At 44.2% G+C, this 26,362-nt stretch overlaps 2 long non-coding RNA genes across 3 annotated transcripts; one reads left to right on the forward strand and one right to left on the reverse strand.

Annotated features, from left to right (window-relative positions):
* Positions 1-602: 602 nt before the first annotated feature.
* Positions 603-12,220, reverse strand: LOC136158075 (uncharacterized). The gene is made up of 4 exons (XR_010661313.1): positions 12,088-12,220; positions 6,347-6,485; positions 5,932-6,098; positions 603-4,765 (listed from the first exon to the last, which is right to left on the reverse strand). It is a non-coding gene; the product is annotated as an uncharacterized lncRNA (long non-coding RNA).
* A 53-nt stretch (positions 12,221-12,273) lies between these two features.
* LOC136158077 (uncharacterized) lies at positions 12,274-22,873 on the forward strand. 2 transcript variants are annotated; one of them, XR_010661315.1, is made up of 4 exons: positions 12,274-12,391; positions 12,722-12,999; positions 16,087-16,171; positions 21,148-22,873. It is a non-coding gene; the product is annotated as an uncharacterized lncRNA (long non-coding RNA). The 2 variants fall into 2 exon arrangements; XR_010661314.1 differs by having other exon boundaries at positions 12,301-12,999.
* The last annotated feature ends 3,489 nt before the right edge of the window (positions 22,874-26,362 follow it).

The following is a 26,362-nucleotide window of genomic DNA, read 5'->3' on the forward strand; positions in this document are numbered from 1 at the left end:
AAACATGTCCTCCAATTCTCTGACGTATCTCTCATTGAAAGTGGAGTTAGTTCCCTCCCTGTGAGTCTGGGCCAGGCTTAGTGACTCTTACCTCTTAATGAAGAAAATGTGGCAAAAATGAGGCTGAAGGCGTTAAGGGCTAGGCCACAGAGGCTGATGCAGTTTCCTCCTGGGATGCTCAGCTGCAGAACCCTATTGGTGTGCTGCAAGGAAGTCAAGTAGCCACGTGGAAAGGTCACACGTTCCAGCGCTAGTGCCACATCCACACAAGGTCCCAGCCAACAGACAGCATCAGTCAGCAGACACGTGAGTGACGAGCACCTTCAAGTGATTTCAGTGCCCAGGCTTTGAGCACTTCAGCTGACACGGTGCGGCATGGAAACAAGCTGTCCCACCAAACCTGCCTGAATTGCAGATTTATGAAAAATTTAAGACTACCTTTGCTTAAGCCACTAGGTTTTGGGTGGTTTGTTTTGCAGTAACAGATAACTAGAACATGTAGATTAATTCAACCATGTTCAGCCATTCAGCTTCTTCTTTTCATTTCCACCCCACCCCATCCCACTCTCCCCCTACCCCCTCCGCTCCCTGCTCATCCCCATGACAGGAAAACTTTTCAGTAAACAACAACTATGCTGGCATACCCAGTTTCAGTCAACTCATTCTAGAAACTATAGCTAGAACCCCAGCATTTATCACCCTTGTTGGCAATCCACTTTCTCTTGTTCTGTTTGCTTCTCACCTCTTAACACACCCCAGTCCCGCCTTAAATTTACTCCTCACTCTGAAAGGTTGTATTAAAAACCTGGCCTATGAAACTGCTACTACTGCTACATACACTCCAGTTTTTAAATCAATGAACAAGTGAAATTTGCCTTACAAACTGGTAACTAGTTCAAGGTGTTCTGATGGAGCCATTGAAGCGGGTTCTCAACCCAACCTGGTAACCATATCAAAAGTTTACTGTTCCTCTAACGAATACTAGGAAGAGAAATGTCCTAATAACTGATGTAGATTTTTCTTTAAAAAACACAAGCCTAAAAAGTTAAAGCTAGAGGGGACCTTGGAGATGATCTAGTCTAGGACTTTTTTTCAGTCAGTGGTATACTGACATAATCCAGGGACAATTTTCATGACAAAGTACTAAGCATTTTTATCTCACTCTATCCTCACTGAAATGTCAACCTGCCATAATATAATGGCAATTATAAACTGGAATTTTGTGTGTATTTTATTTTTACATTAGTTTGTAGGTATCTTAGAAACACGATGTACATAACATTTTGTTTATATTTTATAGCTACAGTAATAAAATGTATCCATACAATGCTGTTTAGTGTTCTACCCTTAAAGTTTAGGATATATTATAAATATAATAAAAGAAGCTCTGAAAGTCTGTAACAGTCTTAGAAAAAAAATCAAAGTAGCTGCTCTGTTTTTACAATAAGGTTGTTAGTAAAAATTACTCTAGTCCAAATTATTTTGGAAAGCTGGGGACCAGAAAGGTTATACAATTGGTCTGAGGCCATATACTAGTTAGTGGCAGAACTATGAGCAGAATTTTGGTAAACTCATGCTTTATAGTCAAGCACAGGGCTCGAATAGATCTAGGTTAATAGACAGAAAACAATTTCTGTATGCTTCAATTTAGAAGGTAAGCTGAAGTGGCTGGCTGGATTCCAATCCCTTCAATGTTGCATTTATAATCATTCTGGCAGACTATCTTCCTCCCTAATGTAAAGAAACAGAACCGTAATGAAGGGGCTTTAGGCAACACCAGGCAAATGTGAAGGAAATGTGATTGAGAGTGTGGACAGGCTCTGCAAAAACCATTCACCATCCCATATCCCCTGCCTTACTTGTAGAGACTCAATCTTTGGCTTTCACTGCAGCTAGGTGTGACCACATGACAAAATCACAAAGAAGCAAGGATATATATAATACATTGGTCACTAACAGGGCATTTTTTCCCAAATAAAAATACCAGTGCTTGCTCAACAGGGACCCCAGATGTGCCAGATTTAAGCCTTTAGCTCTGGATTATGGGGAAGTTCAGGGGGAAAAAAGGTGCCAGGCAGTGGGGGCCAGGGAGCAGTGCCTGCTTATTCCAACCTCAGGTTGTGGTGTTTCCATACATTAAGACTGGTACCAGTGGCTGGTGGCTGAACACCAGCTCCGCTTCACACCTGCCCACACTTCCCACATCCAAACCGCTGAACTTCCTCATCACTCCACAAAGCAAACCAGACCTTTTCACCCCAAACATATCTTAGTTGCTATTTCCCTACTGAGAGAGGTGAAAGCTGGCATAATGGAATAATCAGAACACACATGACAACTGATATTTAGGAGAGATGTATAAAGCCTCTATTTATGAGCACTTCTTAGTAAGAGATATTTTAGATATCTGTCTAATAGACCATATATGGGGTGGTCACTGCCAAAGGGTTTTAAAGTAACATCAACCAAATCATCCAAAATAAATAAACTAATGACCACAAAAATAAATGAAACATCAGTGCTGTGAGAAGGCCTTTGGCCCGTGTGCCCTCTTCCTGCCAGCAATGTCGATGCAGATGCCATCTTGGTTCCATGGGGACAAAGTGCCATGCCTAGGACTGCGAACAGGTGAAGAAAGGGACCCTGCTCCCTGATGACATAAGACAGTCACAGCACCAGTCCTCAACCGTCCATCCTCTACCCTAATCTTCCCACTGAGGGAAACTGAAGACTGTGTAGTTGGTTTTTGATCACTGGCAGTTAAATACAATCCTAATGCTTCTACAAAATATATCTCACTTTTCTGTTTAATTCATTTTGTCCCAAAGTTATGTGTCCATCTTATTTTTTTAACAACTGAATTTGGTAAACAAATGCTTAACCAATGGGCACCTTTACCAACACCCTAGCTCTTACCACTGCTCCCAAATAACTTCAAAAGATCAGTAAAAGAGAATGAGGTATTTCTCTCTTCTCCAAGATGAAGAAAGCTTGAATGTGTGGTAGGTCTTCTGCAGATAGCAGGGTTACGGCTGCCTTAGGAGGCAGATGAGAGAGAGATGGTCTCCCTGCTCATAACACAGCTGACCTCAGGGCTGAGCAGCACACGGCAATCTAGAAATAGGCAGAAGGAAACCAGAACTACTGCACGTCATGACCTCTGCTGGGGAGAGAGCACAAACAACGACCCTTAACTGGAGGGGATACGACAGAAACAACGCACTGAACACTTATTGAGTACTTCTCTTTTCTCTTGAACGTTGTGTTAGAGATCTTCCACCTCACCTTCCATTTAAGAAACAAAAGTAATTGAGTGTGAGGAATACAGGAATCACAAGGAAGGCTTATAAACAAAAACAGAGTGCTTTCTATTCATCTTCCCATGTCCTTCCTGATAAAAAATGTTTTGCTGGTTATGGAAGCTCGTAAGTCATGTCAACTGTTAGGGTTCAACAGCATTTTCCAAAGGAGGTGAAAAGAATGGGTAACACTGAGGAGAGGCTACAAATTCATGCCCCCAAAAAGAGCAATGAAAAAAAAAGTTTTAATAATGTATTTCTGAAAGGGAGCATCAAAACACAAATTTCTTGGACTAAAGTGGACAAAATCCAGCAGCTCCAGACCAGCAGTTTAGACCATTTCTATAAAACATGAAAAGAAGCTGGAGCCCAAGGAGTCCCCCCGTAAATAGCTCTACATCTAACAAGGACTCCAAGGGTTCAGAACAGGACCCAGCATTCCATATCACACTCAGAGTGACTATGACGATCCAAGGGAAATTCCTTCATCTGAGTCTTCAAGGTTGCACTGAGGACCTTTAAAAGTGAAGTCGGCAAAGAAGTAATGAACATTATGGAGATGAGGAACAGTATGTATGGATTTATAATATAAAACAACATTCAATGGATTAAAAAATCCTGGAAGAAGACAGACCCTTATATCAGAATAGTTTCTGATACTTCAGAACCAGAAGTGTCTTTTTCATCTGAACCGACTTTACTGTGAGCAGAAATTCTTTCTCATCCCCAAATGAATGAAACCTCAGCTTATTCACAGATTTCTTAAGCAGTTACTTTTTTTTTCCTTTTCTAACATAATTTACAGCAAGTTACTGCTGTACACAGGCTTCCCTGGTAGCTCAGCTGGTAAAAAAAAATCTGCCTGCAATGCAGAAGACCTCAGTTCCATTCCTGAGTCGGGAAGATCCCCTGGAGAAGGGATAGGCTGCATACGCCAGTATTCTTGGGCTTCTCTGCTGGCTTAGACAGTAAAGAATCCTCCTGCAATGAGGGAGACCTGGGTTCAATCCCTGGGTTAGGAAGAACCCCTGGAGGAGGGTATGGCAACCCACTCCAGTACTCTTGCCTGGAGAATCCCCGTGCATAGAGGAGCGTGGTGGGCTCCAGTCCACGGGGTCACAGAGAGTCAGACATGACTGAGCGACTAAGCGCAGCAGAACACTGCTGCACATGCTGATCACTGAGCTGCACTAGGTTAAAACCGGAGGACAAGGCCCAAAATAAATAAACAAACAAAAAAACAAGAATGAGATCCAAGTCAGTTCCCTCAGAGATCTCACGTGCTTTGGGTGACATGTCAGGCCGTGTCTCGGAACAGAGCACAGATGTGACACACGGCACCACCCTACCTAGCACGTTTCTTCCAGTTTCCTTCCCATCAGAAGGTATAGGTTTTCCAACGTACGGCACACCACGTGGGGGAGTGGGAAAAGGTCCTCTAATGGAACTGAGAAGCCTAATGGCACCTGGGCAAAAAAGAAAAAAGAACAGAAGCTAAGTTAGGAGACGTCAAAGGAAAACAGGTTTGGGTTAATACCTAAAAAATTACTTTGATTCATAAGTAAGATAGGGCAGTCACATTTCATGTAAACCTGAAACGTTCAGATCTGAAACGGTATGATATAAAGACAAGTCTCAGTTTATGAGTAAATTCTGAACTAGAGACTTCCATATACATAAAACCTGTCAATAATTCCACATAATCATAAACTTTATGGCTAATATAAATTCTGCTGTGACCTGGTAGCACGATATTAACACACGAAAATCCCCGTACTCTTTGCCAGTATTTATATGAACTGTGTTGGACACCAGAACCACTGTGCTATTATTTCAACACTCATTGTTACTATTATCACTTAAAATAGCTTTAACATTATTATATTGTCATGTCAATTACAATCTTATAATGTCCTTTGAGCATTTGACAGGGCTGGTGCTAGTGCTGAGTAACACAGGAAAATGAATAACTTTGAAGAGTAGTTAGATGTCATAAAAATGTCATATAAGGGCCAAACAGTCACTATTCTAGGCTGGGCTGTTAATGTGGGAGACAGCGTGCTGTGAAACTTCAGGGACTCTGACGAGAAGACACACAACACTCACACAGCAAAGTTCTAGCTCTAGAGCTCTAGCTTGTGGTTTCTTCTTTCCCCTTTGGTCCAGACATACCTAGATGCTGGCTGTTCACCGACTGTCAGACCCTCGTGGTCAATGTCTGGGATCTGCCTGCCAAGAAACCGTTGCCTATCACCTGCTCACCGCCCATGCTTTTGGCTCGTGCCACCTGGGTTTTGGGTTTTTATGTCTTGAACACCTGGCATCATCCTGGCTCCACCATGACCATCTTTCCTTCTCAGTTCTTTCCTCTAGCTTTGAATTTCTAGAAAAGCCTTATGAATTAAGTAAGTAAGGTTTGAAAACTTGCTTCTTGTACTAGTCTAACTTCCTAAATGCTATTACTTGAGACAGGTTTATTAAATGGTACCAAAGTGACACAAAAGGAAGTATACAGATTCACTCAAATGTGCCTCCCTAGAGATCAAACGCATCTACCAAGAAGGTAATCACTAGTCTAACAAGAAAGCAGAACCACGAAACAGTATACCAATGTTTTACTTCCTGTTCTGACCTGCTGCAAAAACTCAAGAGGACTGTATTTGGGTCCCAGGACAAAAATTCTCTTTCCTCTTCACACCACACCACTGAGCACTCGAGCGAAGGTGATAAAAGACCCCTGCTCGCTTCCTTCCGAGGGCACGGGTTTGGGGGTCTCACTTTCCACCTCCTGCTCATCACCTGCCAAAAACAGAAGGACCATGAGTGCCCAGATGCTCTCTGCATCCAGGAGCTGCTGAGAAAGAGAGACGACAAGGAAGACACTGTTGTTAGCTGAGACTGAGCGAGGAAACACCAAGGATAGAAGTATACTGATGAAAGCTACCTTCAAAGCTAAAAGCCCAAGAGCAGAAGGATGAGTGCTCCAACTTTGGCAAAAATCCCATCCGTATCACCGAGGATGGGGAAGCTACTGAGAAAAGCTCTACCTCTTGGCTCTTCTCCCTGTGGACTCATTTCAAGGGCGCCTGCATCTTGGGTGGGCTCCACAGGTGCCTGGCTCTGCGCCGCTGCCAACTTCTCCACGTGCCTTCATCTTGCACGCTTTCGCTTCTCAGCAACCTCCTCCTGAGTGAAAGGTGGACAGGACACCACAGACATGTTAACACCTGGCCACGGCAAGGATCTCAGTCTGTTCCAGCCAAGAAACAGCTAGTATTAACATGGACAGCAAGGAGATCAAACCAGTCAATCTTAAAGGAAATCAACCCTGAATATTCACTGGAAGGACTGATGCTGAAGCTCCAGTATTCTGGCCACCTGATGCGAAGAGCCAACTCATTGGAAAAGACCATGCTGCTGGGAAAGACTGAGGTCCAGAAAAGAAGGTGATGACAGAGGATGAGATGTTTGGGTGGCATCACTGACTCAAAGGACATGAGTTTTCGCAAGCTCCGGGAGATAGTGAAGGACAGAGAAGCCTGGCGTGCTGCAGTCCACAGGGCTGCAAAGAGTCGGACACGACTGAGTGAGTGAACAAGAACAACGAGGCTGGAGAAGACGGTGGTTGGTCCCCTGTCCCTCCCTGGTGGAAAGTTTGTCCGAGTTCTCTCGTTCAGCGAGAGAAGAGAAGGCCTATCACGCTTTCTCTGGGAACCCTGCTGCTGAGGTTTAGCCAGTCAGTCGTGTCGGACTCTCTGTGACCCCCTGGACTGGAGCCTGCCAGACTCCTCTATCCACGGATTTCCCAGCCAAGAATACTGGAGTGGGTTGCCATTGCCTCCTCCACTGGGAATGCTGGGTCCCCAGCTACTCTGAGCTTATGAACCGACATGCAGCAGCCCGTGTCCCCACACAGTCACACACAACAGCGTGGAACCTCTCTCAGGCACCCACGCTCCTCCTCTACAGGGCAAACAGCCGGAAAAGAGAGGGAAAGAGCAACAGATACCACAGCTCAGAACACTCTAACAGAGAGATACGCAGACGACCTCAGTAAGAAACCGAGCTTTTCTCCATGAAAGTAGGAAAATACACCTCCATGGGGAACTGCGGTCCAAGAGGAAGGGCCAGGCTCAACGCTGGCGATTCAGGCCGGACGGAAGGTCCAACGGTGACTATCAGTCACAGTGTCAGATGCGAGTTCCACCAGAGGACAGGTGTGAGGGCACACGCCTGTGTGTTTGCTGGGGGCTCGCCCGGGGGGTGGGGCACCTTGCTTGGTCCTGTCACGTTGTGCCCGCCTTCTCTGCCGCCCCCCAACTTTGGTACCATGACTCCTGCTCACGCCTCCATCTCCGGTTGACGACCTCGTCTCCCATCCCGCCATTCCCTTCCCCTTCTCTCTCCTGGAAGCCACTCAGAGGCCGTACCAAGAGTGCACTGGTCCTGTGCATGCTGCATGCCAAGTGCTCTGGAGCTCCTAGCTTCAGGTGCCCTAATCCCCTTTCTATATCATGTGGGCAGCCCCACACCTAAGTCAACAGCTGTCCACTGCTGTCCTCTTCGGACACCTACCTGCTAGACAAGACCTCCCCCCAGGACTGGACACCACTTCTATTCCCGTAGCACCTGCCCCTTGAAATGGATAAACTTGTTTCTAGGAGTCGGCCCCTTCTAGTCAGACCCACTCCGATGTAGGAGGCAGGGCTGTGCCATCAGATACAAAAAGAAAAAAGAAAAAGGGAGCGACCTTTGAGGATGGTTTGCTCAGGGGTTGTCAGGAAGTCACATCTGCTGGCATAAACTCCTCTCCACTGGAAGTTCTCAGAGTTAAAGGCCTTTCACACACAGGATGAAATGTCTAGGCTCCTGTTCTGTCTTCTGGAGCAACACCCAACAAATGCACTGCCCTCTCCTCGCCTTTCGATCATCTGCCCTCACACCCCTCCCCTCGCCCTTCTCTTCTTCAGGCTACACACTCCAGCAGCCCTGTCAATCAACCCTTATGTAACTTATCTTGCTTCTAGACTTTATAAGAGTATTTGAAAAGTATGAATTAACCTATGGCTGATTCTTGTTGATGTATGACAGAAAACCACAAAATTCTGTAAAGCAACCATTCTTCAATTAAAAATTTAAAAAAAACATATAAACATGGAATACCTTATTATCACTGTAAACAGGGAGGTTAAAAACAAACAAACAAACAAAAAACTGATGCACTGGTTAGTGCAGAGAGAAATGGTCTCTTCCAATGGGCTTATCAGTTCAGTTGAGTTCAGTCACTGAGTTGTGTCTGACTCTTCTCGACCCCAAGGATTGCAGCACGCCAGGCTTCCCTGTCCATCACCAACTCCTGGAGCTTGCTCAAACTCATGTCCATTGAGTCAGTGATGCCATTCAACCATCTCATTCAGTCGTCCCCTTCTCCTCCTGCCTTCAATCTTTCTTGGCATCAGGGTCTTTTGCAATGATTCAGCCCTTCGCACCAGGTGGCCAAAGGATTGGAGCTTCAGCTTCAACATCAGTTGTTCCAATGAATATTCAGGATTGATTTCCTTTAGGATGGACTGGTTGGCTCTCCTTGCAGTCCAAGGGATTCTCAAGAGTCTTCTCCAACACCACAGTTTAAAAGCATCAATTCTTCGGCACTCAGCTTTCTTTATAGTCCAAATCTCACATCCATACATAACTACTGGGAAAAGCAAAGCCTTGACTAGACGGACCTTTGTTGGCAAAGTAATGTCTCTGCTTTTTAATATGCTGTCTAGCATGGTCATAACTTTTTAAATTTCATGGCTGCAATCACCATCTGCAGTTCTTTTGGAGCCCAGAAAAATAAAGTCAGCCACTGTTTCCACTGTTTCCCCATCTATTTGCCATGAAGTGATGGGACCAGAGGCCATGATCTTAATTTTCTGAATGTTGCGCTTTAAGCCAACTTTTTCACTCTCCTCTTTCCCTTTCATCAAGAGGCTATTTAGTTCCTCTTCACTTTCTGCCATAAGGGTGGTGTCACCTGCATATCTGAGGTTATTGATATTTCTCCTGGCAATCTTGATTCCAGCTTGTGCTTCTTCCAGCCCAGCATTTCTAATGATGTACTCTACACCAGATATGAGCACTAATGTTACTCACTTTACTAAACAGATGAACAAGATGATTCAGGCTATGGATTCTCCTGAAGCCTCAGTCGCCTCACTTTGGGAAATGTTAACTAGCCCCCCATGGTGGAAAACTGTCTTAATCATAATCATTCTAACTGTTCTGTTTTTACTGCTTGCTCTCTGCATCTCTAACTGTGTACCTGCATTTGTTTCTAACCTTGTGAAAGCTTTTAAGTTACAAATGGTTGTCCAGGCTCCTAGAGTGCCACAGCCTCCATCAACTATTATTTGGGGCCCCTGGATCAGAGACCTTCAATATGAGGGTTAGGGGAATATGCTGCCTCAACAATTTAGGGACAGTGCCCCATCACAGCAGAAGTAGTTATGGAACAAAAATGACGCCCCTTTCCCCTGGCAACACAATGCTCCTAAAAGAAAAGGGGGGATGAGAGTCAATTCTTAGGCAGGTTGCTAAGAAGTCCAGGGTGCCTGAGGAGGAGAGAGGGGTCTGCAATTCTCAAGGAAGAGGAATGGACAAATGTCTTTTTTTTTTTTCTCTCTCTACATTCCTTAGCCTTAGTCACATAAAAACTTTTTTCTTTAAGCCCTGAACTGATGACTAAGCAACAACACAACTCGGCTTAGACTCTGTACTAAAAATTATATAACAACATATATATAGCTGCTTGAGGACAGTTTCTTCTTCCTGAAAACCTTCTGACTAATCCTGTTATCTTAAAATATATATTATGGAAGTGGGTCTGGTAAGATCTTCCTATTGTTAAGTTCTAATCCTGTTATCTTAAAATGTAAATTGTGAGAGTGGGTCTGGTAAAATTTTTACAACCTTGAGACATTCTTCTGATTTATTGTAATAACTAATTGAAAAAGTATATAGCTCCCTTGCTAAAGACTTGCAAGGAGGCAATCTCCGCCCCCTTATGATGTCTATGTCAGAAGCTTTCTCTGCCCCTCTTCACTGTAATAAAACTCCACTACACACACACACACAAAAGTAATTCAAGTTTTTCACTGTTAAAATTTGCCATTTGGTATTAGAATACATTCTTAAATAAATGTGGTTATGTTTATCTTATTTATCTTAAAAAAATTATGGTTATGAATATATATATACACACACACATCATCTTAATGCACATTTTCACTTTGTTTTTTTGCTAATGACTTATTACTTGCTGTTTATTTTACAATTATTTTAGACTAAGGAAATGATGTTAGACAAAAAGCAAATTCAAGTGATTTTCCTGTTGAGTAAATAATGGGCTATAAAGCAGTGGAGACAACTTATAACAACTCATTTGGCCCAGGAACTGCTAATACAGTTCAATGGTGGTTCAAGAAGCGTTGCAAAGGAGATGAGAGCCTTGAAGATGAGAAGTACAGTGGCCAGCCGTTACAAGTTGACGAGGACCACTTGAGAGCCCTATCAAAGCTGACTCTCTTACAACTACACGAGACGTTCCTGAAGAACTCAACGTCAACCATTCTACGGCTGTGCAGCATTTGAAGCAAAACGGAAAGGTGAAAAAGCTTGGCAAGTGGGGGCCTCATGTTATCGCTCAGTTGCTCAGTTGTGTCTGACTCTCTGCGACCAAAGCAGAGTCACAGAACACAAACATTGCTGTTCTCACCCCGTGTCAGGACACAAGAGGGATGCCAAGAGCTGAAGAAGCCAAGCAAAATGTGGTCCTCAACCCGCAAATAGCAAGTAATGAGAGTGTTATGCCCAATGTCCGAATCCCGAGCGGGAAGAGAGAAGGCCTCCAAGACAATGCAACACGCAAAAAGGGAAGTTTATTGCTGACTCAAGTCAGGGCTCCTGCCGCAACCAACGCAACGGTGCAGGGTCAGAGAGCCCTGAGCCCAAGCTGTTACACAAATTTATAGGGTGAGCACACGCCATTGGTAGTTGGTTTAAGTGGATTGGTTACAAGTTTGCAAAGCAATTTCATTGGTCAAAACTTTCACGCACGCGGGACTTTCCGGGGAGGGGGGGGGGCGGTTCAGCCCCATTCCTAATTTCCTAATTGGCAAACAGCGGTCAGTGTTTAAGCGAAAGCTGATTGGTTGTATCCAGGTGGCCTGATAATCTTACCACCCAGAAGTAGGAAGGCCTGCTCTTAATCTAAGCTGCCTGCCATGGCGTTACTTCTGATTGCCTCACAGAGAGGACACGGGCAGACATAAAACTGTGAAGCTGAACTAAGCCAGAGGCGTAGGCTAGAGGGAGATGTGGGGAGGGGGCAACCCCCACACAGGTTTTCTAGCGCATTGGCCTGCGTGTCGGTAGGAAGTCTGTACTTCAGTCCATGTCTCCAACTAAATTAGCAGCCATGTAACCGCACAATTTCTTCAGCCAATGGATCTCAATTGTCCTACCTGTAAAGTATATAATCTATATGCAATATTCCCATTGTTTGAGACAATCAGATATGGAATGTGAACTATTTTTAAAGTATAAGACATCTTGCAAATACCCGGCGCTAGTGTTAACTTACTAATTTAAAAACAAGCAATTATATTATCCCCAGGGATAAGTGCGGACGTCGCTGCGCCCGCGTCCCCGCACCTCCGCCGGGAGGCCACTTTGAGGGCTTCGTCCCCTACGCGGCCCCAGCTCACTTCCGAGCCCGGCCGCCGCCACACCGGCCGTTCCTTACCCGCAAGTACAAATCTGACACAGACACCATGTCCTCATGCTCCCGGCTCCTCGGCTCCTACAAACGCGCAGCTTCCGCCGTTCCACCGCGCCCTCCGTAGTCAAGGCAACCGCGGGAGCCCAGGCGACGCACGCGGCGCCGGCTTCCGGCGGCGACAGAGACGCGCGCGGGTCAAAGGTCGTGCGTCGCTAGCCCCGCCCCCGGCGCGCCGGCATTTGGGAGACGCCTAGTTGTGGGCGCCTACGAGTTGCGTGGTGTGGTCGGCTCCTGGGTGCGAGCGGGACTGGTTGGGCGGCGGGAGCCGGTGAGTGCGGGCCCGCAGGGCGCTGGGCGTCCTCCTCTGGCAGCTCCAGGCGGTGCCGGGGCGCCGCGGGCGGCGAACCCGGGCTGGGAGCGGCTGCCACCGAGCTTAAGTGTCCGCTCGCGCCCGACTGCTTTTCAGTGTGGACCCGGAATCCTCAAAAGAAGAAGGGAGTGGTGAAGAGGGGAAGGTGGAGATGAGGGTTTATTTTTTCTTTTCCCCAATGTGGGAAGAAATGAAAGACGTTCATTGCACTTGCTCAGCAAACAAGCACGTGACCCAAATCTTTATTCGGGCTTCGTAGCAGTCATCAAGTGAATGTTTCCCCTCCAGTGAAAGCAAGCGGGAATGACAGGAGGAGGGACTTGGAAAAAGATCGAGGAGCGGAAGGAGAGGTGTCAGCATCTTCTCTCCTGCTTACGACCGTTGAGATACGTCATCACTGACCTGGAGAAATTCACCCCAGCCGAGAGTACAGGGCAGAGTTCCCGATGTCACTGAGCACCGAGCCCTAAGGAGCTCTGTGATTCATCGCAGATCCGGAAGGATGGCTAAAATCCACAGTCGTAGTACATTAGTTGCTGAAGTGCTCAAATTGGACTTATGTCTGGGTGGGTATCTGACTTTAATAAGCAGTTCGTTGAATTTTTACTTGAAGAAACTTGAGAAATCTTGTCAGTTCCCAGTATTAAAAACCCTTTTTTATTGTCCCGATCTTTAGTCATTTGTAATACGTCTTTAATGTTTAGTCACAGGAAATAAGTGACCGTGGTGCTCAATAGTTTGCATAAGATGATTCAGCTCCAAAAAAACATTGCTAACTTTCGGGATATCTGTGTTTTGGCTCACGTAGACCTTGGTAAGCTGCTGCTGCTGCTGCTAAGTCGCTTCAGTCGTGTCCGACTCTGTGCGTCGGAGCCCTTTCTAAATAGCTTGTTTTCAGTAATTAACGGGGTGTGTCTCCACACGTGTCACTGGAGTGATGCTAAGGTGCAAGTCTTATTTCTTTTAGAAGTTTGATGTGGTAGAACACGGCCAACTAGGGATTGGTGTTCTTCTAGATAGTATACAGTGTTGGTTTTTAAATGAGAAGTTGAGCTTTTGTTAAACTATCAAGTATTTTAAAAATGGCTTTCTAATATAACACGTCTGTAGTCTTATTCTCAGAACCTGTGTTCTAAGTTCAGGGTTCTTTGCGCTCTATGTCAGATGGTAGAAATTTATGAACTGGGCACCCCCTCAACTGTAGAGGTGATTTGGGGGTTGAGGCAACACAAAGTGAGACAGGCACAAAGCAGATGATAAGGGTTGAGAGAGCTGGGGAGTCAGGAAGCTAGGAGTGGGTTAAGAAAAGGCTTTATAGCATAATTAGTGTTAGAGATGAACCCTGAAGGGTGATTCAAGATGGCAGATGGGGACACTCATTTCAAGTGGGAATAGTGTCAGAAGGGGAGAAAGAAATGTATGTGACAGGGGCTGGGACATAAGAGGACAAGGTGGGCTGATCCATGGTGCTTAGCTCTCGACAAACATTGCTTTCATGCCACAGCATCGCCTTCTGCTAAGCCTGCTCTTGGTTTCAAACTGCTTTTTGTTCACCCAGTCACAGCAAAATGATAGGAGGTGGGAGTGTAAAATAAAACCTATATACCATCCTGAAAGTGAGGGAGGAGGAGATAAAAGTGAAGAGATAGGCTATGCTGTATCTTAAAGACCCCTTCCTGCCAGCAAGGCACTAGGATAAGGGTTGTTGTTTAGTCACTCAGCCGATCTGACTCGGCAACCCCTAGACTGTAGCCCGCCAGGCTCCTCTGTTCTTGGGATTCTCCAGGCAGTAATACTGAAGTGGATTGCCATTTCCTTCTCCCGAGGATCTTCCTCACCCCCCCAGGGATTGAACTCACATCTCCTGCATTGGCAGGCAGACTCTTTACCACTGAACCACGAGGGAAGCCCCTGTGTAAAGTATGCCACAATAAAAAAAAAAAGTTATTGGACAGCTTTTAAAGTAAGGTTGATCCACAGGGTTGGAGATACAGATTATAGCACTGTGGAGTTCTAGTATCTTTGCCCTTCCAGACAGTGCATTGTTCAAAAGCTTAGTTAAAATGCTCATTGTGTCTTCTTTCACGTACTGTAGGTAAATAGGAAGTACTTGGTAAAGCAGTTCTTATGGTTAAGTGTTAAATATGTGGATGCAATCTACCTACCTCCCCCTTTAAGAAAAGAAGTCTATTTAAATTAATATTGTTACTTGAACAGGAAAAACTACTCTGGCTGCCTGTCTTGTATCTAGCAATGTAATATTCTCCAGCCACCTGGCAGGCAAGGTATGTTATTATATTTGATATATACTTGCATTTCAGTAAGTATTAGTAAATCTACAATGTGATGAAGCATTTGTTGTGTTCATAAAGATCCCAAAAGTTCAGAGCATAGTTCATGCATCTAAGAGACTGGCAGTCCATTATATAAGTGCAAGAATGAGTTTTTGCAGCAAGTCAGATGATAACCTCGCACAATTGTGGAAGATTTCACAGGTGGAATAGATGCTTCACAGCAGGAAATAATGTGGATAAAGTCTAATTTGTGGGTTGCACTTGATTTGAGTGGAACATTTGCCTAGCAATTACTGAGAAAGAAAACTGTGCTGGTAAAAAAAACTGTATCAGATTATGACGATCTTGAAGGCTAACCTGAGTACCAAAAGAAGGCTTCTGAAATATGAGGGTCGTGAGCAAAATCGTGTTTTAGGAAATGAAATGAAAGAGACCTTTGTTTCTAGCTGTGAATTAAAAGGACTTAGAATGATTTATTTGTAGTAGAAAAATAAAGATATTCCTTCCTTCAGTGAATTTAAGATATAGTCAGCAGGATTTATCCAGTGATTGGTAATACAGAGAAGAGGAGATGGAGAAGCAAAATTGAATTTGAAAAGTAGACCTGAGATAGTAAAGGAAGATTGGGGCCTTTGAGGCAGGTTGGGTCCCTGGGAAATTGGCCCAAGATACTGTCTAGAGGAGGCTTAAAAAACTGGGTGGAATAAAGTAATAAAGTGCTTTTATTTTTTCTACTTGAGAAGTTAGAACAAGTACAATAACTCTACTATAAATAGATGAAATAATAAGGCATAAATTAATGAAGTAGAAAATATCAAGCCAAATTTGTTCTTCTAAAGATTCATACAACTAACAAATATGATACAATAATGATGGACACGTCATTATACATTTAAAGAGTGAATCCTAATGTAAACTATAGACCTTAATTGATAGTAATGTTTTGATATTGGTTCATTGATTATAACATGTACCAGGACTGCACACAATGTAAGATGTAAATAACAGGGAGGGAACTGTGTGTAGAAGTACTTAGGAACCTCTTTACTTTCCAATTATTCTAGAAACTTAAAATTGCTCTAAAAAGAAAGTCTGTTAATTTAAAAAGAATTACTAGCAATGTAGACATTGTATGATTATCTTGCATTACAACTGATAAATATCTAGAAACTGATCAAGGAAAAAGGAAAGGAGAAAGAAATACATGATACTAGGCAAGAAAAATGCTGCAGAGATTTAAAAAGTGATAATAGTGGGACCTAATGAACAACTTCACAGCAATAATAAGCCTAAAAATTTTAATTTTTAAAACAAAAGTCCACATCAGTTCGTTTTAACGTTAAGGTTGCGATTTTGCAGTTGAGGTACATGGACAGCAAAGAAGACGAACAGGTCCGACGGATCACTATGAAATCCAGTGCCATCTCCCTGCATTACGTGGAAGGTACGTCGGTCTGCGTTCTACAGAACAGTGGTTTCCTATCTTTTGTGTCTTCGTTTCTCTTTCCAAATCAGTTTCACGCCTCAGGTTTTTTTGCTTTACCTTCCACAAACTTCGTTCTGGCCTTTCCAGATGATCAATTTTCAGATCAGAGTCAGGCTGTCCAGACTTGGGTGCAGATGGGGACCTCTGACTGGCTTGAGGGCAGAAGCACTTGCAGTTCACACCTGCCCCTGTCCACCCAGGTGCTTGTGGCGATATCTTCTCTGGGAACGTCTGGAGTCACAGGGTCCTGGCTCAGTCTTATGATCCCATTTCCTCACTGGGTCCTCGTTCTGTCTTCTGGCTTGCCTGTTAGCTCTGGAGTCTTATTTACTTGACTCTGCGTTGCCATGGTCACTGTAGCTTTAATCCGCAGATTAGGATGCCACTCTGACAGTAATACTTTTAGGAGTTTGTCCGACAGACATAGTCATACGAGCATGTGAGATAGATGTTCATTGATATTCACCCTAATGTCTGTATCAATGAAAAGAATGCTTTAGTGTCTGTCTTTGGAAAATCGTTAAGTAGACTGACACATGCATGCTGTGAAGTGCTGTGCAGCTGTTCCAACAACTGTGTGATTATATAGAAAAGATAAAGTCAGAGACAAAAAGCAAGTTGCAAAGTAAATACTTATAAGACACAAATGTGTTTTGATGATAAGAATATATTAAGTATGTAGATGAAGGTGTCTGGAAGGCTGTATACCAAAACCTTAACCATAATTATCAGGGGCTGGATTATGTGAAAACTCACAGTTTTCAAAATATTTATTTTGTACTGTTTGGAAATTTTACACAGCATGTGAATTTTGATAAGTAGAAGAAAGTAATAAAGATGTATTTCATCTCCCTGACGGCCTGGCCTGTGGTTTATCCTTCAGTGTCTTGTCTCTGACACTAACACCAAGGGTTGTGCTGTCTGGGGCCTGACTCTTCTCTCTGAGGTCAGTCTTTAAAACGGTTTTGAACTAAATCAGTTTTGAAGCTCTTAGGTACATGAATTCCCAATGTATTTAAAGTAACGCCTTAATTTTTAAAAAACTACCTCTCATATTTTAAAGAGTATATCCTAATTCTGTGATCCAGCAAATGGCTCTGTGGTCAGTTTTTTTCCTATCTCTCCTTATTTTTATGAACTTGAAGAGTTTAAAAGTTCATGGACTGTTCTTTGAATAGTCTCAAAAGGCCTATTGTCACTTCTACTCTGTAGCCATTCTTTATACCTGTGAACAAATAATTGCTATCACAGAACTTCTCAAATGAAGGTTTCATTCTGATTCATCTTTTTACAAATTTTTTAAAAATGTACAAGCTTTACTTGTAGAAAATTTACAGTAAAACACAAGATTGAAATAAAAATTGCTCTAGTTTTACCCCCAGTTATTCTGTTTTTTCACATTGAATCCTGTCATAACTGTGCATGTGTATGTGTGTATTTGCAAGTTGTGAGGTAGGTATCTAACTTAAATCCCCACCACCACCACCACCGCCCCCGCCCCCCCCCCCCGCCCAAAGAGTTAACTACTTATTCCAACAGGAGTTTCACTTGATTATTAAGTATTGTATCATTAGTTCTTGGTGTGGTGCTGGCGTCAGCACCTCTACATGAATGAGGCAGTCTGGATGGGACTGCTGTGAGCCAGAGAGTAGACTCAGTCCACCCGTGAAACACCCCTCTACCTGGGTGGTGGCTAGTGGTTTTTAGCTCCAACTGACAGATGCCCTGTATTTTTCTGTTTTGTTTTGTTTTGTTTTCAAGAAAAGGCATCAAGATTTTTGGTAAACTAATCTAGTTTTTTAAAAAACTGGCAATTATTAAAAAATGGTAAAGTACAGTATAGAGCAAACTGTAGTGGGCTTTCACTAACAGCCTTTCAGTTTGTACTTCAGGCATATGTGCTAGTTGACAGCCTGGTTCAGGGGGTATTTACCCAAGAGGCAGCCATACTGTAGCTTAGATGTGCTCCAAATGTGGAGGCTGTCTGCAGACAGGTCCACTTGTAAGTTCACCCCTCTGTAAACACCTCCAGGAAGTGAAAGTGTTAGTCGCTAAGTTGTGTCTGACTCCTTGTGACCCCATGGACTGTAGCCTGCCAGGCCCCTCTGTTCATGGGAATTCTGCAGGCAAGAATACTTTTGTGGGTTGCCATTTCTTCCTCTAGGGGATCTTCCTGACCTGGGGATCAAACCTGCGTCTCCCACATTGCAGGCAGATTCTTTACCATCTGTGCCACCAGGCGAACACCTCCATAGGGGTCTGCGGTTATGGGCGAGTAGAGGGTCTCAGCTCTGTGGCCCTCTGGTCTTCATCTCAAAGCCTGAGCCCTGGGGACACTTGACTCACGCCATCCAGATGCACACGAGGCCAGCACATACCAGTAGCTACTGTCGCTTCCAGACACATATGCATTCACTCGTGTTTCTGATCACTGTCCTTTTCCCTTGGGACCAGGCTTGGAGGATGGGATTCCATTGTGCCTAGTTTGACTAAAGGTCAGATTTTTTTCCTCTAAAGATAATGAATGCTTTACTTTGTGAAGCTTTTAGATGATGCAAGATCTGAGAAGATGGGTGCACCATGGTTTGATTCTGAGCTGCATGTCTCATCTGCGTGATTTTGTTTAACCCTCATGGCAATACTGGGAAATGGAGATTCTCCTCATTTTACATGTGTGCAAAGTGGAGTTCAGAGAGATTAAGAGACCTTCCCAGAGACAGAGTAGTTAGCATGTGGCAGTAGTCGTGCATAATGAATGCGTGCTCAGTTGTGTCCGACTCTCTGTGATCCCATGGATTGTAACACTCCAGGCTCCTCTGTCCATGAGATTTTCCAGGAAAGAATAATGGAGTGGGTAGCCATTTCCTACTTCAGGGGTCCTGGGAACCAAGTAATTATTAATACATTTCCAGCCTGTTTATTTGAACCAGGAGTCTCTCAAAAGTCATTCAGTCCAGGCCACCACTGATTCCCCCTTCAGTGAAATTCTCTGCTGTCCACCAGGGGTTGCTCTGGCTCCTTAAGGGCATCTCTTGTGGCATCACCCCCATCTCTGTTGTCTTTGGTCACTGCCCAAAATGGAGGTCACGTGATCTAGCCTCTCAGTCATCTTGTCCCTGTGTTTCTCATACTTGCACTCAAACCCTCACTATTCCCTTCCTGCCCACACCTTTCTCTGAAAACTTCCCAAGGTAAACATGTGTCCCTCCATCCTCAGTTTTCCCTCCTCCCCCTGCCTGACTGTTTTCTAGTCATTGCTCTCTTGTCCTCCTTTTGAGTGAGTGCTGTTTATTCTGTCGTACTCTGTCTGTCCCTGGGTGAGAACATGGGATCACCCTTCTCCTTGTGCCCTGGTTCTGGTTTAGAGTTTAGTTCTTCCACCGTTGCTTTAAAACTCCATCTCCTTCGAGACTCTTAGTGTATCCAGTTATTCTCCACTCCTTCTCACCACCTCAGCTTCCAGTTACAGTCCCCGCTTGCCATTCATTAGTGACTTTGGCAACTGGTTCATCATTTTCCTTTTTACTCAAATCCACCAAGGTGGCTTTTCCTGTGTCTGAAAAGTGACCTTTTCCAACAGCTTGAGCTTGGCTTCTCAACAGTAGTGATGTGTACCCCTCTACTTCACCCACCCACTAACATGGCTGCTTTCTGCATTTTAATATCACCCCTTACGGGTCCTCTGATATTTCCCATCTAAATACTCCCTTCTCCACGATCTTTACTTTTCCAGCTCTCTCACCTGTGTAACGAGGGACCCACTTGACTTCAGGAAGACCTTCAGTCTCTTGCACCCCACCGGCATCCTTCATTTCATCTCTGCCTCCTACTATCCAGACTTGTCTTTTCCTGACAGTCTCGCTGAGGCCCTCAGTGTATCTGCTGTCTTGGCCTCCTGTCCTCCCAGTAGAACTCTAACCCTTGGTAGAGCTGACTCCACACATTTTCCCCACACATTTCCCCACACATTTTGGACTGGGCTCTCGGCTGGTCGTTGGGCTACTGGCAGGCTTCCGTGTGTCCTCTGTCAGACCCTGCTCATTCTCTCCCACTGGAGCTCTCTTAAATCCTCTTTTCTCTTCGAGTCCACCTCTCAGTCCCTCCCCCACAATCTCAGCAGACATTTGTCCATTCTGTTTTACAGAAAAAAGGAAAATTCTCTCAGCTATTTGCTACTACCCTTCACAGTGTAATATAGTTAGTATCTTTGCTTGCCTGCAGTCACTGTGAAAGGCTTGTGCTCTGGACTTACTTCCTGTGTCCTGGTGCTGTTGACTTTTAAGCATGTTCAAGCCTCTCATCTTCAATTGTGTGTATTTGTGTGTAAGCCTCAGACAAAAGTGTACCACTATTCCTCTTTCAGTGACTCTGACAGCAGGCCCTGCACTTTACGATGATGGCACATATTAGCAGTGTGAAATTGAGTGAAACATAGTTGGTCCTTGATCTCTGACTTTCTGTCTAGGGTCATATGAACATAGAGAATTTCCAAGTAGACTGTAGAGGCTTTGGACATTTACATGGGTTCCAGGCAGTGAACATCAGTCTTTTCTTGCTCCAGGGTTTCTGATTCTGATTCTGAGCCACATGAACAGACAAGTGTTGTTTCCCCAGTTTCAAAGTCTAGAGGCACCTGTGACCTTTACAAGAAGTGACTAAGCTGATAGATAGACCTGGGTACGTTTCTGACTTGTGACTGCTTTTGTGACCTTGGGTAAATGTCTTCCCTTTTGGGAGCTTTAGCATGAAAGCTAAAATGAAATGAAGGGTTGGGCTATGAAAATGCTGAATGATTTCGAGAACCTCCTAGCTTCTGTTTTATGTGACAGAGCTTTTCTTCAGTCATTTCTTAGAAGCTCTCCTGCTCTCAATTGCCTGAGGAGGAGGGTTGCATACCTGCACTACTCGATATGTGTTTTCAAATCTCATTTCAGGCAATGAGGAGTACCTGATTAACCTAATAGACTCTCCAGGCCACGTGGGTTTCTCCTCAGAAGTGTCCATGGCTGTTCACATCTGTGACGGGTGCATCATCATAGTGGACGCTGTGGAAGGCGTCTGCCCGCAGGTAGCCTGGAAATGTTTAACTAGTTAAGAGAAGGCAGGGGGAGAGGGGGCACTGACCATCAATGATGATGTGGCACTTTAGACGTTTCTGTGACACCAGAAAGCTTGTTTTCCATTTCACGTTCCATAGTGTTCCCAGTCTGTGGTGGAGTTAAGTCACCCGAGTTCTGAAGGGATATTAGAGAGAATGACTTTCAGGTACTTTGACATGTCTGTGGTATTCTCTGGGAGACGGACTCAGTGGAAATGAGAGAGGCATGTAGGGGGACCTGGGGGCTTTCCTCCAGTGAAAGAGACTCTCAACTGTGAGGGATTGCTGACAGGGAAATTCTGAGCTACTTCTCCCCTATGTGGGAAAGTCTCTTCTGTTGGTTCCTCAGTCTGTGGGCCCCCTCACCCTTACACACACACTCTCTCCCTTCCTCCCCTCTCTTCCTCTTCCAGATTCTTCATCTGCACTTTCTTACCTTTCCCACCAAAGTTCAAACAGTTCTCCCTAAGGCCGGAGTGAACATACAGCTCTGATCAGCGTGAAGCTCAGAGTGGCTTTCTAATCTCAGTTTTAAAATAATTTTTTTTGAAACCTTATGGTTTTTCTTTAAAAATGTTGTCACCTTTGTGTCCTACTTCTTATCGTACCATTGTTTGTTTTAATGATTTTTAAAAGGAAGAGTAAAATGCTTACATTTCAGGCATACCTCGGAGATATTTCAGGTTTGGTCCTGAGCCACTGTGGTAAAGTGAATATTGCAGTAAAGCTGGTCACGTGAATTTGTTTGGTTCCCCAGTGAACCAAGTTATGTTTATATATACTGAAGTCTCTTAAGTATGCCATAACATTATGTCTACAAAAATGTACATACCTTGATTAAAACAATACTCTATTGCCAAAAAATACTTAACCATTTCTGACCCTTCATTGAGTTGTAATAGTAACATCAAAGATCACTGATGGCAGATCACAACAACTGTATTAATTATGAAAACTGTAAAGTATCATGAGAATTATGGAAATCTGACAGAACAACAAAAAGTGAACAAATGCTATTGGAACGCCAATAGACTTGCTTGATGTAGAGTTGCACAAACCTTCAGTTTGTTTAAAAAAAAAAAAAGGAAAAAAAGCAACATCTATGATGCACAGTAAAGCAGAGCACAATGAAATGAGGTTTTCTTGTAGAAATGGAGAAAATCTGATCATTCCAGAAAGACGTGCTGTACTTATTCTGTAACTTCTCTGACTGACTGTAAGCACACAGGTCCTGCATCTAGAGAAGCTAAACCTTAGTCTGTGTAGTGTGCTGGGTGTCCTGACAGGTTAAATTAACAGACGTGACTTCAGAGTAGCTAAATAGTGGTTAATGCTAAGAAGTGGTTTATGATCAGGAAAGTGTACACAAGGAGCTTCTGGGGACATACTCTGTTTTTCCACCTGTGTGTTACAGCATGAGTGGGTTTTTTTTTAAATGATTATTCAACAAACTCTGTGTGTTCTTGTGTGTGTTTAATTTCACAAAACTCTAACTATCTTATACACAATTTTTTAATTTATCCTTCTTAAATAAATTGCCTGTTCCATAAAGGCAAGAACAATTTCCTGCCTGCAGTTCTTTGCTTCTATGTTATACACAATTTTTTAATTTATCCTTCTTAAATAAATTGTCTGTTCCATAAAGGCAAGAACAATTTCCTGCCTGCAGTTCTTTGCTTCTATATTCATAACATAGTCTAATGAATACCTGTGTCTGATTGGCATGGTCTGAGTTGTATGTGATAAAGGAGCATGAAAATAAACTACTTGTTAATCAGGATTTTCTAATGTGCTTTAATTTAAATCATGAACTTTACGTTTTCTTTTCAGTTTTAATCAGACACAGCCAGTTCTGCAGCAAGCCTGGCTTGAAAACATCCATCTGGTTTTAGTGATCAGTAAGATAGATCGCTTGATAGTGGAACTGAAATTGACCCCACAGGAGGCCTATTCTCACCTCAAGAATATATTATAACAGGTATTTTATCCTTTATTTCAGTAATTTAAAAACTGTGGCTCAAAGGAGAGTTGTAAGGAAGTTGCTAGGTTGAGTATGAGGCTTTGTTGCAGAAAATCCACTTAAATATGATGAAGTCATCATACTGCAGCAGAGGCAATAGAGCTAGCATCATCTCAGGAGTCGCCTCCATCTCCTGGGAGCATCCTGGAATAGAAAACTTGGACAGTAGTTCTTAATGTTCTCTTGTTTAAAGTCTTGTGGTTGGGTTTTTAAGTGAAGCCAATATTAGGAACTCTCTGGGTTTTTTTATTACCTGTATTTGGATGAAATTTTACCAAAGCTTTCATTCATTTATTTACTCAGCAGACATTACCATAATGTATGTTGAATAAATGAGTTCTTGAAGGTTTACATCATGCTAAGACTTGTGAATATAGAGACAGACAGGTCAGAGTCCTTATGTTCAAAGATCTCACGGTGGGGTAGGGGAGAAAAACACGTAAAAGATGTTTGGGGAACAATGAAACAAACCCTAAATATGATTTGAGAACATAAATGAGGCCTGCCTCGCCCAGAATGGATCAATAGGAAGGGGAGAATTAGGGAGAGTCTTATAATAGGAGTCTTGAGATGGAAGAAAGGTAATGTGTTCCAGGGGAGAGTCACGGCCAAGGCCTTCAAGAGAGAAGAAATGAGATATACAGAGTCATTATATAAAGGAAAGAAAAACACAGTGCAAGTTCCATTCAAAGAATGTAAATTATTGGTTACAAGTGAAGAACTAGATCAAGGACAGTAGTGATAAGAGATGGGAGTAGAAAGGAATAGTTTAGTTTCTGGTGAATCCTGTATGCCATGGGTGGAGGTTTGAAATGTCTTTTTCAAGACACTGGGGCACCACTGATGAGGCCACGTTGAGAATGTTTGTTTGCTACAGGAAGGAAATGATAAAGGTAGAGCAGTGAGAAAGTCTGGGTCAGTGGATCCAGCTCCCTAAAGAGACAGTCAGGCACAGTACAGGTGGAAAGCTCCTGCCATGCCACGGGAGGAGGAGAACCAGCAGTGTCTGTAGAGATGGACTTACAAATTGGATGATGGGGAGCCTGCAGGATCTTAGACCAGTAGATTCTGTTTTCTCTCTGAGGTAGGAAATAAGATTGGTCACCTAAGCCAGAACTGTAGTGTAACATCACAGCTGGACTATTAACATTGATATAATCCGTCACCACAGAGCACCTTCGCAAGCACTAACATAGCAACACCTACTTCCGTCCCACTCCCAGCTCCTCGTTAACAATTAACTCGCCTGCATTTCTATAACTGATCACTTCAAGAATGCGATAGAAATGCACTTGAACAACATAGGATGTTTTCTAGATTGGATTTTTTTCACCGTCATTTTCTGGAGACTTACCTAAATTGTTGAATGCATCACTGGGAGTTTCATTTTCATTGTCTAGTACTATTCAATAGTATTGGTTGTACCACAGTTTGTTTCAATATTTACCCATTGAAACACATCTGGTTTTTTTCTGGTTTGGGGCTACTCTGAGTAAAACTGCTATTAGCATTCATGTATAGGTGTTTATGTGGACATACCGGACGGTCATCTCATTTCTTGCAATCCGAATGCGGAGTGGGCCTCCGGCCTCTTGGAGGCAACCCAGGTCTGCGTTGGGAGTCGGGGCCCCGGTCATCCTCCCGCAGAGGGGCTATGGCCGTGGCGATCCAAAAGGTGGCACGCTGCTACCCGCCATGGCCGCTGACTGACTGACTGACTGGCTGGCTGGCTGGCCAAAGGCCCTGTTGGCTGGAAGATAGGCTACGGCTTGACGGCTTTCCGGTCATATCTGTTCTTATTCCAGGGGTGGGCCTCATCCTAATGTTACTTGGTTGATGATAGGAGAATCTCTGAGTGACAATATTTCCTTGCTTTTCAATGGATCCCTTTTGTTGCAGAACCTTTCCCTCGAAAGTGAAGGAACCTGTGTCTGCACAGGCACTAATGCTCTTGGAAAGGCAATAGCAATTCCGTCCTCCACTAGCTTGGTAAGCACCAAGTCCTTGTTGTCTTCAAGTGCTTCCCATAATACGTGCAAAGTAGGACCCGGTTTTGTGGAGTCTGGAGTCAAGGAGTTTACAAGTGGACGTTATATGACTTTCACCATTGCTGTCACTGCCCACTTACAAACCGCCTCTAAATTTAACCCTCTGTCTTACCTGTTCTTCTCTCACAAGGCTGTGACTGCCTTGCTGCTGCTTCTCTGCCTAAGAATCCACAATGAGATATTAACTTTCTGCCCAGAATCAAGATCCTTCATACTCTGCCTCCGTGTGCATGCTTCTGTGCCACGTTGATTCAGTCCTGTCTGACTGTTTGTGACCCCATGGGCTGTAGCCCGCCAGGCTCCGCTTACTGTAGCATCCTCGAGGCAAGCATACTGAAGTAGGTTGTCATGTCGTTCTCCAGGGGATCTTCCCAACCCAGGTATCAAACCCACATCTCCTTCATCCCCTGCGTTGGCAGACAGGTTCTTTACTGCTAGCACCACCTGGGAAGCCCATTCTGGCTCTACATCTCCTTCATTTATAACTAAACTCTGTTCTAGGCAACGCAGTTTCCCGCACTGTGATCCAACACCACACACACACACACACACACACACACAGCTTCCCACCCTGTGATCCAACACCAGACACACACACACACACACACACACACACACACACACACACAGCTTCCCACCCTGTGATCCAACACCACACACACACACACACACACACAGAGACAGAGAGAGGGAGGGAGACACAGCGACTGACGGACAGAAAACGGGAGGCAGACACCGGAGGAGGATGGCATCCGATCCGAGCCAGACACAGTGGCACAGTCCCTGACCCACCTCAGACAGAGGCCAGGCGGAAGAAGCAGCTGCCCCAAGGGACGGGGCGTCAGCCTTGGGCCCGGGCCCCAGCTGGACGCGGTGCCCTGGGGCTGGCAGAGCCCCGTGGGGTCCCCAAGACGTCTTTGGCAGCCGAGGTCTCAAAGGTCCCCTTCGGCTTGGCTACCTGAGGCAAGACCCAGCCCCCGCCC

Source organism: Muntiacus reevesi, chromosome 2 (assembly GCF_963930625.1).
Source record: "Muntiacus reevesi chromosome 2, mMunRee1.1, whole genome shotgun sequence".
Classification (NCBI taxonomy): domain Eukaryota; kingdom Metazoa; phylum Chordata; class Mammalia; order Artiodactyla; family Cervidae; genus Muntiacus; species Muntiacus reevesi.